The 13288-nt window shown below is 35.7% G+C and overlaps 1 long non-coding RNA gene across 1 annotated transcript; it reads left to right on the top strand.

The window, feature by feature from the left end:
- Positions 1-7513: 7513 nt before the first annotated feature.
- Positions 7514-8326, top strand: LOC126921493 (uncharacterized). The gene is made up of 3 exons (XR_007712357.1): positions 7514-7669; positions 7953-8087; positions 8181-8326. It is a non-coding gene; the product is annotated as an uncharacterized LOC126921493 (long non-coding RNA).
- Positions 8327-13288: the final 4962 nt, after the last annotated feature.

Raw genomic sequence — 13288 nt, 5'->3', positions numbered from 1 at the left:
TACTTAATACTTTCGTTTTTCAGGCAATCTGCATATAAGACAGTAAATAGGTAAAGGTAAACTTGTTTGTCTAACATCGATCAGGGCCCGGTTTAATTAAAAATCGTTCGTTGGAAGTTTAACACGCATGGATGCGTGCACGGATACCGAAAGCTACTTTTTTCGTCGTTAATCTTTAACTATGTTTATCGGTTGACATTTCAAACGATCTTTCGCAACAATAATATCCAATGTACTGATCTCGGTACGTAAAGTGACGGAAGGTTGAGTGCGACTACCCTTTTACCACATTTTTCCTTTTATTTATTGTAACTTTCGTATAATAAGCTAAGCTTTGTCTTATAGCAACAATTATTCGATACATATTATCACGTATCTTACATAGACACATACTACTATATATGTTACATTTTCCCAATACATTTTCCTTTGCTATTTCTATGGAATCGTAAATAGCTAAGCTTAGGAATTTAATAGTCGTTTAATTGCCATTTCTTTCAAACACTAAAATAGCTAAATACCAAGCCGTTAAATTGGCGATCGATACCTCTATAATATAAATTTCTATTAGCGCGTTCCGTGAAAGTTAATCAATTGCGTCACATTTTACCACAATACGTATAAAGCTCGCAAGTATGTGTAACTGGCAATACCAGGTGGAAACCTACCTTGAAATTAAACTACCGAAACGCAGCGTCAGTACGCGTTTCTTCTTTCGAGATTTTTTGTTAAACAAATTAGCAAAGCCGATCTGTGTCATTCCCTGGAGATACATTTCACGTAAATAAAAGTTTCTTAACAACGTTTGCCTATTTTCTCCCCTTTAATAGCTTCATGCACGTGATGATTTACGAGATGTTCACCAACGCTTTCCGGCGAAAACTTTCGAGAACAAGTCAGGCAATTGGGCAACGAACCGCCTCTAATTGGGGCTGGCACATGCCGTAAAAAGAAGCTGCAAGGTGAGCCTCGCGTAAATGAATCGCGCCCTGGTTCCCTTCACCCTGGCTTTCAACGCTTTTCCTACAGAAGCAACTCCCTCCGAAAGGTTTCTGGCTACCAGCTAGGGAAAGTAACGGTATAAACAAAAGAAATTTCCTGGTATTTCATTACTCCCGACAATTCATTCACAGCTCTCTAGGCTCCTCGTGCGTACATTCTTTGCCTTTTTCTTTTTACTATTGTAAACTAAGGTGTCAGTCCGAGTACTTGAGGTGTTTGAGTATTTAATTTTTACCCGGAGAAAATTAGTGGGTTTTCTTGCTTGTATATTGTGATACTTTGGAAATTTACTCAAATTTTTCATAAATGTGTATCGTCAAAATTAAAGAACTTCGATACTAAGAAAAATGTGCCTTATATTTGAAGACTTACCATAGAAAACATCAGAAAATTTCATATGGGTAAAATATTAAACCAATTCGAAAATCTATGTAGAACTATAAAACTGTATACTTAATTACCTTATACTGTTTTATTTTTTTATTTCGTTTTTCGCAAGTTCAGTGCAGTCACTCAGGGTTGAAACAAAATTGTAATAGTGAGAACCGCTGAGGTACTTATTAGTATACTTTTTTCTTTTTTAACACATTAAGTTCTACTTTTCTAAATGATAAATTGTTGCATAATAAATCTTATTTTTCAACAACGTCTTGCTCCATTCTTAAATCATAAAATATTTCACAATTATCTTCGTTTGCCTATTATGTTTTGTACCAAAGATTTCAGTCGATTATTACCTCGAACGATTCGATAATTTTCTTATACATATACCTATATCTATCGATCTCGTAACCCGTTACTAGTTTCTCTATCCTGCACGATCTCATTTTTCCAATTACTTACTGTATGTGCGCCTAATTAACGACCATCCCCGTGTATCTGGTTCTCAGATAGAAAACCGAGGAAATAGTTTTAATGATGACGTCGGAGCACGCCGAAATACCGTCGACGTTGAGATATTTTAATTGCACGATCGTCGATGTTATACTCGTTACACGCTTGCCATGGTTTAAACAGTTTCATGGCAAAAATTCTTTCTACATTCGATGAATAACACGTTGCAAATAACTAAATAACATGTATCGTCAATGGGAAATGCATTACGAAATGCTGACAAGTTAGAAAAGTTGTCGTTCCGCGAACCGTGTTCAATTGGCCTAATAAAGTCGGTGAACCACGCGATACACAACATTCTCCTGCTTCGATTACTCGAAACATTCTACGATTTAGAAGAAGCAACTTTTTTTTCTCTGTCTCGTTCTCAAGCAGTTTTGCACATTAAACCAGAATAAACGTTAGTTTCACGCGGTTTACGTACGCAATAACACAATAGATTCATAACGAGAAAATAATATAAATAAAAAAGTTGATATTGTTAGGAGCATACGAGTTTTGGTCTACTACTATTTGCTTAAATTCTTGCTTGTTAGTTCGTGTCTGCGTTAAGAAACAGGTTAACCACGCAATTATTCATACGGTAGCTATTGTTTTCAACGCCAGAATAATTCTTAATTTTATCAAAATTCATATATCTACAGCTGTAGACAATGTGAAAATAAATTCGCTGGAAATCTTCCTCCGTTATTTGCTATATAATATATAATATAGAAAATAGCAGATTTATGAAAATATCGCTGCTGTTTTTCTATTTGCTCTTCGAAATAGAATTACGTTCTGAGCTATGTAGAAATTTCGCCAATATTTTCTCCAGCGTGTATAGAATTTTAATTTTTGAACCATCATTTTCATCAAGTACACTTTTGTTCACTTTGGTGAACTTGACATTGATGAATCTCTTATTTTACAATACACGTAAATTACGAATTTTATATCATATTTTAGGAGATTTATATTTCATAAAATATATAAATCACAGACTTCGTATATTTTATAAGATATAAATACCTATAAATTTTACAAAACTTGAAATGTGGACAATCGTAATATTTATTTGCAATTTACGGAACATTAAAGAAAATATACTCTGTTAGTGCCTTAAAACCCTGCTACCAATGAGAATGAAAATAATTTGTTTATGCTCAAAATAGAAACATAACACAACCACATTATTGATTAATCAATGTTTATTACCGATTACGCCATGTATACCGGTAACAAAATAATTTATAACACAGATAATAAGCATGTGCATCGGACTGGTATGGCTAACCATAGTGCAAACGAAATGCCGAGGAAGGAATTTATGGTGTTCGATGCGTTCGAACGTCACGTTAATCATGCCAGGCGCGAAATTTCGGATAAGATGAAGGTGCTCGCTGGCATGTGATCGTTCCAACCTTTAATTGGTATCTACGAATATATGTACGAGAATTCGATCACGGAACAATAATCGAACTGCTGCCGCGGGCGGAATTTACGACAGATGAAAAATCACGTTCGTTCGGCTGATTTGTAATTGTGCCGGTGTACATTTGTGCATACACGTCATTGGTTTAATTGGGCATATAAGTTGCGTATGGCTAATAGGTACGATCAAAGAGAAGAAATTTATGAAATCGTTCGTTCTTAAATTCATTGGATTCCTTTCGGGATTAATTAATTTATCTTACAAAGCGGTTAGTAGAACATAATGTGTAATCCTCGACGTGAAGATTAGATTAGATGCGAGTTACAAGGCATTTAGTAAACAGACAATATAAAATAAGCCATAAAACTGATAATATTTTGAGCTGGATCAAATATAGGTTGCTATTTTAGCGAGGTTTAATCAATTATAGTGATCAGAGTGTTCAGGTTTGAATGGAAATATCGTTTCGAAAAAAAGGACTTAAGGCTATCGCATATTTAGTAACGCGGTGAACTTGTAGAAACATTCCGTTCTCCCGATTTCGATAGTTTTGAATTGTATGGTAGAAATTAACGTTTTGATTAACTTTTTGCTATACATATAACCAGCGGTCAGACTTACTTTACGAGATATTCGCAAAAACCTGCCGACATTGCTATAGTTTATGTCTGCCAATAGTTTTCCGTCTGTGGCAGCGTATGTGTCAGTATTGGTTGCTGGCCGTCGCCGACCGCTTATTTTCTGTTTCTAGATGTGGTTCGGGCGAGCTGAAGGGCCCCCTGCGTAACTGCAAAAGCGAGGCTGCAAGAACTGTCTGTTACAACTGTCTGTCTGTTACAACTCAATTAAATGTAAATATCTTCAAGATTATACTGCATATGCGAGGCTACAAGAAATGTCTGTTATAACTCAATTAAAAACGAACATCATCACGATTATTCTGTTTCGTAAAATAATATGAACTACTCATTCGTCTGCTATTTCTATAATTAATTTGTTATTATTTCACGCAAGCGTTGCCATTGAATTGAAAAAATTGATTGGGAAACCTAACCCATACCTCAACCCAATACATTGATGATATTCAATCTTAATTGTGTTATAAGCTATAACAGACATTTCTGGAATATGCAGTTGTGCACGGGGCCTTTAAGCTCGCCTGATTGTTTACAAATGCTCGCTCACTTGTTTACAAATAAAACTACAATAGATAAGGAACCAATACTGAGACGTACGCTTCCATAGATGCACAACTATGGGCAGAATTGTACTGGGAGCTTTTTGCGAATATCTCGAAAATCAGAACTGACCGCCGTGTCGGTTGTACGTACAGGAAAAAGTTGTTAAAAATGTGAGCTTTACACATATTCAAAAATCATCGAAATCGAAGAGAACGGAACTTTTCTACCAGTTCACCAAAAACATAAATAATATCAAATAAGCATTCACATACTCACAATCTATATCTCAGGTTAACTTAAATCTATCTCTGTCGAAATTGAATTATACATACACTTCCTTATTGTTGTTCCCCTATTTTCTAAAATCGGTGAAGATCTATTAAAAATATTTATAAAACTATTTTCTACATATGATATACATGTGATAGATGAGCTGTAACTATTCTAGAATTAATTAACATTCGTGGTAGTTGTTAGCCATAGCTAACTTAATTAACTAGAATTTGAAGCATTCAACAAGCTTAATAGAGATTACAAATTCGGATATTCTACATTGAACTAACATGAACCTAAGGGAATCAACAAAAACGAAAATAGTAATAACGAGTGATTTTTTATTTTCTAAATAAGATTATTCAAAATGTCGATCGTACATGTTTATTACGAGCAAACGAAAACAAAGGTGGAAGAATACTTTCTCTCGTTATTAAAATATTAGATATACTAAAGCAAGGCCATAAGAGGTATGAGGGTGTGTCACACCGCATCGATAACAGATTTATGCACGTTGTCACTTTCAGAAAGTAAACTATTGTTAATGTACATCTATCTGCGCTTCGCCATTAACGTTACTTTCTATTATTACACATTAACAATTAAATTTATCAGTCTTCGACGGTCGTATTCGAACTCCATTCCCGCTCCCATTCATCTTGATTTCCAATTTCATTTCCCATTTCAACACACGCGCTGCTCAATATTTCTCCTAATTTCCATACTAAACATAGATCATAATCAGACTACCGCGATTGTTTCGTACGAACTCGATCCTAAACATGTCATGTGAAAATTCTCATTCAGAACGTCACTCACGGTATGCAGGGTGTACTTATGCACGTACATAGCGAATCATTATTACATCTCGACGTGGTTTCACCGTGATTCTAATCGATGCGCCGCGCCGTGATACAAGCACGTGGCAATCCTTCGCGTCCTTACAAGGTAGCAAGCATACGTCGCGTATCAGCAGTAACGGAACTTTAATGGTATACAGCAGATGTTTATGGCTTATCTGAAATATCTTGTTTTCATGATTCGCTGGTACCAAGACGTAATAGACGAACGAAGAGAATAGGTAACATCAAAAGTATCAAACTAGTCAAAATAAGCGATGTCAAATCTTTTGTTCTTGGAATTTCTAAATTCATGCAGGCGTTTCTGGTAAAATATTTCTCTTTTATGTTATTTTGAATCGAAACAGATCTTTTTTATCGTCTTATTTTCTCCATTCTCCCTGAACATGAAATTGACAGTTCGATAGATAAGTTCAGGAAAAGAGAAAAACATTTTAAAGACGTTTCTTATTGTTTCCATTCGTACAAAAGGCTTTTCGTTCTTCTTTAAATTTTCTTTTGTCGTGTAGCTCGGATTTATGAATGAATAGGGTTCTTATTATGGTTTCAGATTAGGGAATAAAATTTTATTTTCATAAATTTCAACTTCCGTGCACGTACGTTTATATGTATGCGCGCACATTTATAACCGTTAAAGTGCCATTAATTAACCGTTAAGATGCGAATTTACATTCGTCAATGTGTCTCCTAGGTCCAATTATAAGATCATGCTGAAATAATTTTCGCGCTTTCATATGACGTGTAATCACGTACAGTCAATCTTTTATCTTATAACAGGTGCTTTCTTTGCAAAAAAAAAGAAGAAAAAATAATATATATTTGTTTCTAATGTTTCTGAATAGTGTAGCACGATTATTTAACGGAATCACTATTTCATCCTCATCGCGTCTAATTTGAAAAGGAAGAAAAGATGCTTTTTTGCAGAGGGTACAGTATTTCACGAAGTTTCTCCGCGGTGATTTTATGAACTAGCCACGGCAGCGAAGGAATCAATATTTGTCATTAAACATTCCGACACGAAGAAAGTCGGCGTAAGGCGTAACGATACATCATAAGTTCTCTAGTAAATTTATGGCGTACCATAAATTTTATGAATATTTATATAACCGCGACTATCCCGAGCATACGTAGCGGAGGTGTTTAAGCCGTGACGAGAGCACGCGGTGAGTAGTGAGGTAAAAATTCGCATTACTATGTCGGAAACCAGTCTCTTTTGTTATTGAGTGACCTTTACGTAATTAACAATACGTCTCATTCGGAAGAGAAACGCGCTTTCACTGCCCTTAATGCAATTACGATAATTCGAACGATATTGTTAATACATATACAGGCTCACGAGAGTATTTGAATACTTACCATAGGAAATTTGTATGTCTATATTATGTGTTTTGCATAGTACAGTTCCAAGTTTCATTAGCATTATAGTGAGACACGATGATCATGATTACATTGGTGTAATTTGAAACTAATTTGAAAATGTGTATAAAAATGAGAAAATTTACTGTGAACATACATATAGTAAGGAATTAAATACGGCATGAACAACCATCTTAGACATGTGGTAAGTATTAAAAATGCTGTGACTGTATGTCGAAGCTTATTAACTTAATGGATAATTGATTGTTTAAATATTTTTGTGTTTGCGATCTATAATCACGATCATCAGACTTATAGTGCTAATGAAATCTCAAAATACCGTTCCTGCTTCTATTCTTGTACCCTTTAGATATTACGATTCATGTTTGCTCCATTATGCGGCACACCATCATGCCTCACTTTAATAGCGATCGTTAAACCTATTTTTACGACAGGACTTTTTATGAAAATAAAACACATTCTTTTCTATACTATTAAATGGAAACCTCGATATTCATTAAACACTATACAACGGTCCAAGTTAATTATCGAGACGGTTATAATTTATGTTCTAGCACGAATACATACATCCCACGCGTGTTCTTATACACGTATAATCAAACGCCATGTTCAAGCGTCGAAAAACGAATATCTATTGCAGTATGCGGAAAAACGGCACACCCCAACAGGTAATTAACCCTTTTCTACAGAGTTAGTCATAGAAAGTAGACGTTATCCCCCATAAAAATTTTACAACTTCCTATCCATACCATCGAATATTCGACCGCATGCATGCAAGTACGAAATTTTTATCATCTTACGATGACTATTTCTTTAATAGACAATAGAATCTGATACTTTTATTCAATCCATCGTTCAATCCGCATTTCCCAACACCGGCGTAAACAAACCATATTAGACTTCCTTGAAAGCGATCGAGTGGAAATTACTTAAAGAAGACATTTCTTGTAGGAAATTCTGGCAATTTGCCAAACAAATGGAATAAAAGAAGAGCAAGAAAAATTCCTTCAGATTTCAGAACTTTCTACAAATCGAGCGCAACAAATGGATTACGTGTCTCGACGATGATTAACGTAATGTTGTAATGTAAGTTATTTTAAGCAACCTTAAGTGATGTCAGGCGAAAAATTCGCAAAAGCACGGTATATCGGTCTGATCATTAATTACGATTTATGTCAGGTTAGCGGCGAAATACGCTTAGGATTCTTGGGACTTATCGAACGTTTTCGGCCTCGATTTTCATCGTTCCAGTCGATCTCATTCGTTTCGTCGGAGCTGCTTACTTGAATATCAATCAAGAAATGGCCGGCGGCCATCCTTGGACGCACATGGTAAGCGTAATAAACTTTTGCGCGGGCACTTCGTTCGTTTCCTTTCGTGCTCGCGCTAAATCAGTCATTTTCTCGCATTCCACCGTACAGCCTAATGTTGATTGGGTCACGATCCGACTCTCAAAGGTAATCGATCGAATCTGACCACGCTACAATTGACGTACCTAGTGTTTCTAGTATGCATCGAAATACACCTTTGAATCGTCCACGCGGTTCCTTTAATTGAGCAATTAAACCTTTGGTGCCTTTGGGTTGGATCGTGTTGAATTATGACTAAATTGTGGATTGCATTGATAGCCTTAGATGTCAATTTACCTTTGACGCATGAATCGCAATCCTTTTACGTGAATTAATTCTTAAAAATAGAATAAACTGTATAATAATCAGGTACAGGTATGTATATTCCAGTTTTTCCTGGTTACAATTTGGTAGAATGCGTTGGGAGTATTAATGAGAAGAAAATGTTATATAGATTTAGATCGTTGGAATCCTATTACGCTTTCTCAATTCTCCAATTATATGTTTTTAATATTAAAAATTATTTCTAATTTAAACGAAATATAAAAAATGTTATTGATATTCACGATCACTCCTTTAAATTTTGTATTTTATATTTTTTACAACGAGAGCAAGCTTGAAAATTGAAAATTTAAGAATTGCAACAGTGATTGCGAATCCCTATGCAGTTTCCAATCTTTGTGAATATACTTAAACAAATACTAGAATCTAGATAGAGATTTATCCACAAAATATCAAAACTTTGAATATTTTATATATTTTTGCATATTATATCTATTCTGTACTATAATTGTATAAATATCCGTCGTCTGCCTGTTAAAAAATTGGGACAGAAATAGAAAAGGAACAATAGGTACTTAGGATTCCAACTTTCTTTAATTTCACATTACTAGCTTCATATGTGCGATTAATTTTACAAGAAAAGAAACGAAGAATTAATCGACTCGCTGAAACGAAACAGGAATAAACTTCGTGAGATAATAAATTCACTTTTTACCGCTGTCAATCTTCTACCGACAAGAACAATGGACGTTTTGAAATGGAATATTAATACCTAGTGATTAAATTGATTGAGAATCTATAACTTGTTAGAGCATAGTAATCGCGGATCCATTATTATTTTCCTTATGGCTCGTATTCCTTTTATAGCTATATAATAAAGCTTGGAACTATAATTATGAAAGTCAGGTCTCATTATATCCCTAATAAAGTTTGATATAACATACATAATGTATTCATGAAAGGTTTCTCCAAATGTTCGATATATCAACGAACTACTGTATATAGGAGCTTAAACAAGCTTGTATAGTGTCGTAATTTTCGCTGACCAAACTATACGACTAATGTTATATGAACTAGAAATTTCAAAACATTTTACATAAGTACAATATTACACATAAAAGTTATCTATGGTAAGTGTTCAGATACTTTCGTGAGCCACAGTATCTACATATAAGTCAGACAACACGTCTCAACGGACCAGCCACGTGAACATTGAATGAGGGAGAAAACGAGTTCATTCTACACGTCTAATATTCTTGAGGAATCCGTAAAAATAATATAATCAGCATGATCCAGGTCAATTGCGACATTGTTGTTAGGCCAGACAATATACCTCTTGAGTCGCCATTTCAATGAGTTTTTAATTAGTCTCCCTTGTTCCCTCGAAAGCGTTAAAAACCTATGTTACCCCTCAATTAATGTAACCTCTGTATACACAGCGTGTAACACAAGCCATTACTCGAACGCTTTGACTTCCCAGGATTCTATGCATAGCATCGCATCTGTGGGAAATCGGCGAAACCGGCGAAATCCTCGATTCCTCGACGGTTTCTGTAAAAACACGTCGATTCGCAATACCGTTGTATAACCATACGCGTGGTACGAGTAATTAAGAATAGCGAAAGACACAGTAAGACTAGTTGTTAAGTCTATTATTTATCTACACATTACAGGATAGAAAGGAAAGATTTGTAGAGTCTCTAATTCGTTTTGAAGATATTCTGACTTAACGGCTGACAAATAGCTGAAAATTAGGCAACAATACGAGCGCCATTTAATCGGATGAAGATTTATTAACTCGAATATGTTCAGGATGAATAATATTGCTATACTCCAAGATAAGTTTATTTTATGATATTTTGAAGCACCGTCCACACTGTGCAAAATGTTCCAGAAAGGAGGACTTCTCTTTTTGAAATTCGGTAATCATAGGATATGATATATGTAATCTGGGGTTTAAATAAAGAGAATCTTATTTTAAACGATTCAAGCATATCTGTGCATGTACATCTTATTCTACTTGCATTGGAGATTACGCATGCTTGATTCAACAAACCACGAGAGCATTCTCACGAATTGCAAAATAACTGTATCATATGTTTCATCGTTTTTATCGGTGTTTCTGTTCAAAAATCTAATCTCTACGTGCATCTTCATCTACGTAACATCGCGTTTCACTTGACCTATCGCGATAACTCGTTTGTTAGGAAGTAGATCCAGAATCTAAATGCACTTCGCGTTACACACACGCAACGTCGAATATTCGTCGAAATATTTCATCGAATGTTCTTCAATCGATCAAGTCGCATCTTTTATTTGGAATATTTCCTGTGTTTCATGTGCGTGCAATTCAAATCATCGACATATCGGAGGAGGAACAGACGAAATAAAACTCGCGAGGCATTCGAACTATGACAGGATGAAATGCACGGAAGATATTTATTAGGATGGGAGCTTGTACAATATATTTTCATCGATATCGGATGCATCCATTAAATAGGAAACGTGGTTATAACCGACATTGCAAGCCACTCTGTAATCATTAACGTGATTGTGGCTGCTAGGATGACGTAACGCTGGATGAGGATGAGAGAATCGATCGGTTCTTAGCGACGATCACAATTAATTTGTAAGCGACTAATTGTGAAGCGAACCTTCACTTTCACCCTTCGTTGCGCTCTGACCTTTTCATTTATCTTCTCGAGCCGGGTGGTTCCGCTCTACATATGTGCAGGTGTAGAAAAAATCTGCATAGTTGAGCGACTCTACAGGCTGTTTCATTAGTGATGTATAACATAAAATCAAGTAAATTGGCCATGATAAATGTATAGACAGCTAGATATAGATCACAGATAAAAAACATGGTAAGTCACATTTCTTGTCTTTTATATTATAGAAGGGCGATTTTATAATTCAATATGTTAACCAATTTCATATCAAAATTATGTTTGCATTTGATTTTTGGATCAAGTACATATTTTTGACATTCCCACAAAATACTAGTTCCATGTATTTATTTTAGTTATACAAAAATGAGAACTAGTTTTAAATTTATTCGAATGGAATTATGCTTGCTTTCCTTTCAATATTTTACGAAAGACAGGAGCAATTGTAACTTGTCTTTTACATGCGATTAGTTTTTGTCAACATAGCTCGTAGATACGCAAATCATGCTCAATTTCCCGGAAACCCTTTCGATCAGATTGGGCTGCTGCCAAGCGCAACAATGTTGCATAACTTTTCTAGTTGATTAACAGCGGACCAAACCACTTTTTATCGACAATTCTATCATTTCAATGCATGGATAAACAGATTAAAAGCCTACCTATGTAACATTATGCGTCATTAAGCCTTTCTTTGTCCCTAAAAGAACAGAAGGACTAAGAAACTTGCTAAACGCAGCTACCAATAATATGTTATCTAATGTTGAGTATTCACAAATTATGTGAAATGCTTGCGATCATTTGTTAACGTGAATTTACATGGAAGGAAACACGAAGCATGCAGGAATATCAAACAATTGCAAATGTTTGTAGTTGCAATTTGTGAGCGTTTGAGGCAATATTGGTAGATCGAAAAAATGCACTGCTCATTTGCATGCATGAAACTTCAATGAAAATAAATGGTAGAACGTGTCGTTTCTGTGTTCGTGTCAGTTAGCCATCCATTGGTGGTGAAATATTAGTGAACGCTTGCTAACTTCCGCTAATGTGAATTTGTTTGGTGGAAACGTGAAGCCCGCACGAAGAGCAAACAATTACAAATGATAGCGAGCATTCGCAAACGTTTGGAGAAATGTTGGTATTCTAAAAAAGAAATTTATTTGCATTCGACTAGTAATAGTAACTATATATTAGCAATGCTTCAAATGCTGCGTAAATATTCGGTAAATTCCAATGCAAGCCTTCGCAAACTTCTGCAAGCGTTCCGTAAAAAGTTTTCAAACGATCTAAAGTATCCATACAAAATTTAATTTTTTCATCAAAATGCTTAACAAATATTCAACAAATTTCAGTGTAACTGCTCGAAAACCTTTTTAAACATTGAACGAATTTCTAAGAGATCAGAAATACAATACGCTAATTGAATAGCAACCAACGACTTTCCATCTATCCACTATTAACCTATACGGTATCAGCAACACGAGGTCGAGTTGCTCGAAGACAATGAAATCGAAAGGAGAGCCACGCTCCCTTTCCTCGCACGACCACGTCGTTATATTATCGCAGATGACCTGCGAAAATGCAACGGCCGATACAGCGGGAGCGGGTCATACATTCTCGCAGTGTGCATGCACAGCAACTGTTCCACGTTCTCCGAGACCGACTTGCAATTCGTCTCGCACGAGCAGTCGCACGATTTTTGAGTATCTCTCCCCAACTCCAAGGACAAACAGAGAAAGAGACATAGAAAAAAGGAGACACGAGAGTGTTGAGCGCTTGCCCGAGTCGTGTGTCCGACCGGACATGTCGGTTCGCCCCTTTATTCCGACTAGAGTACGACTTATAGTATTAATAATTCAGTACGCCCCGATCGCGACCGATTGGAAACTTTCACTGTTCACGGGACGTAAACTCGCGCCTACACGATCGTATTTGAACGACGATTTAAACGTGCTACTTAAGTAGTATAGAAGTGAACATGAAAGATGAGAAA

The sequence above is a fragment of the Bombus affinis genome, chromosome 10, assembly GCF_024516045.1.
Source record: "Bombus affinis isolate iyBomAffi1 chromosome 10, iyBomAffi1.2, whole genome shotgun sequence".
Taxonomy (NCBI): domain Eukaryota; kingdom Metazoa; phylum Arthropoda; class Insecta; order Hymenoptera; family Apidae; genus Bombus; species Bombus affinis.
This window is presented reverse-complemented; position numbering and strand designations above follow the sequence as displayed.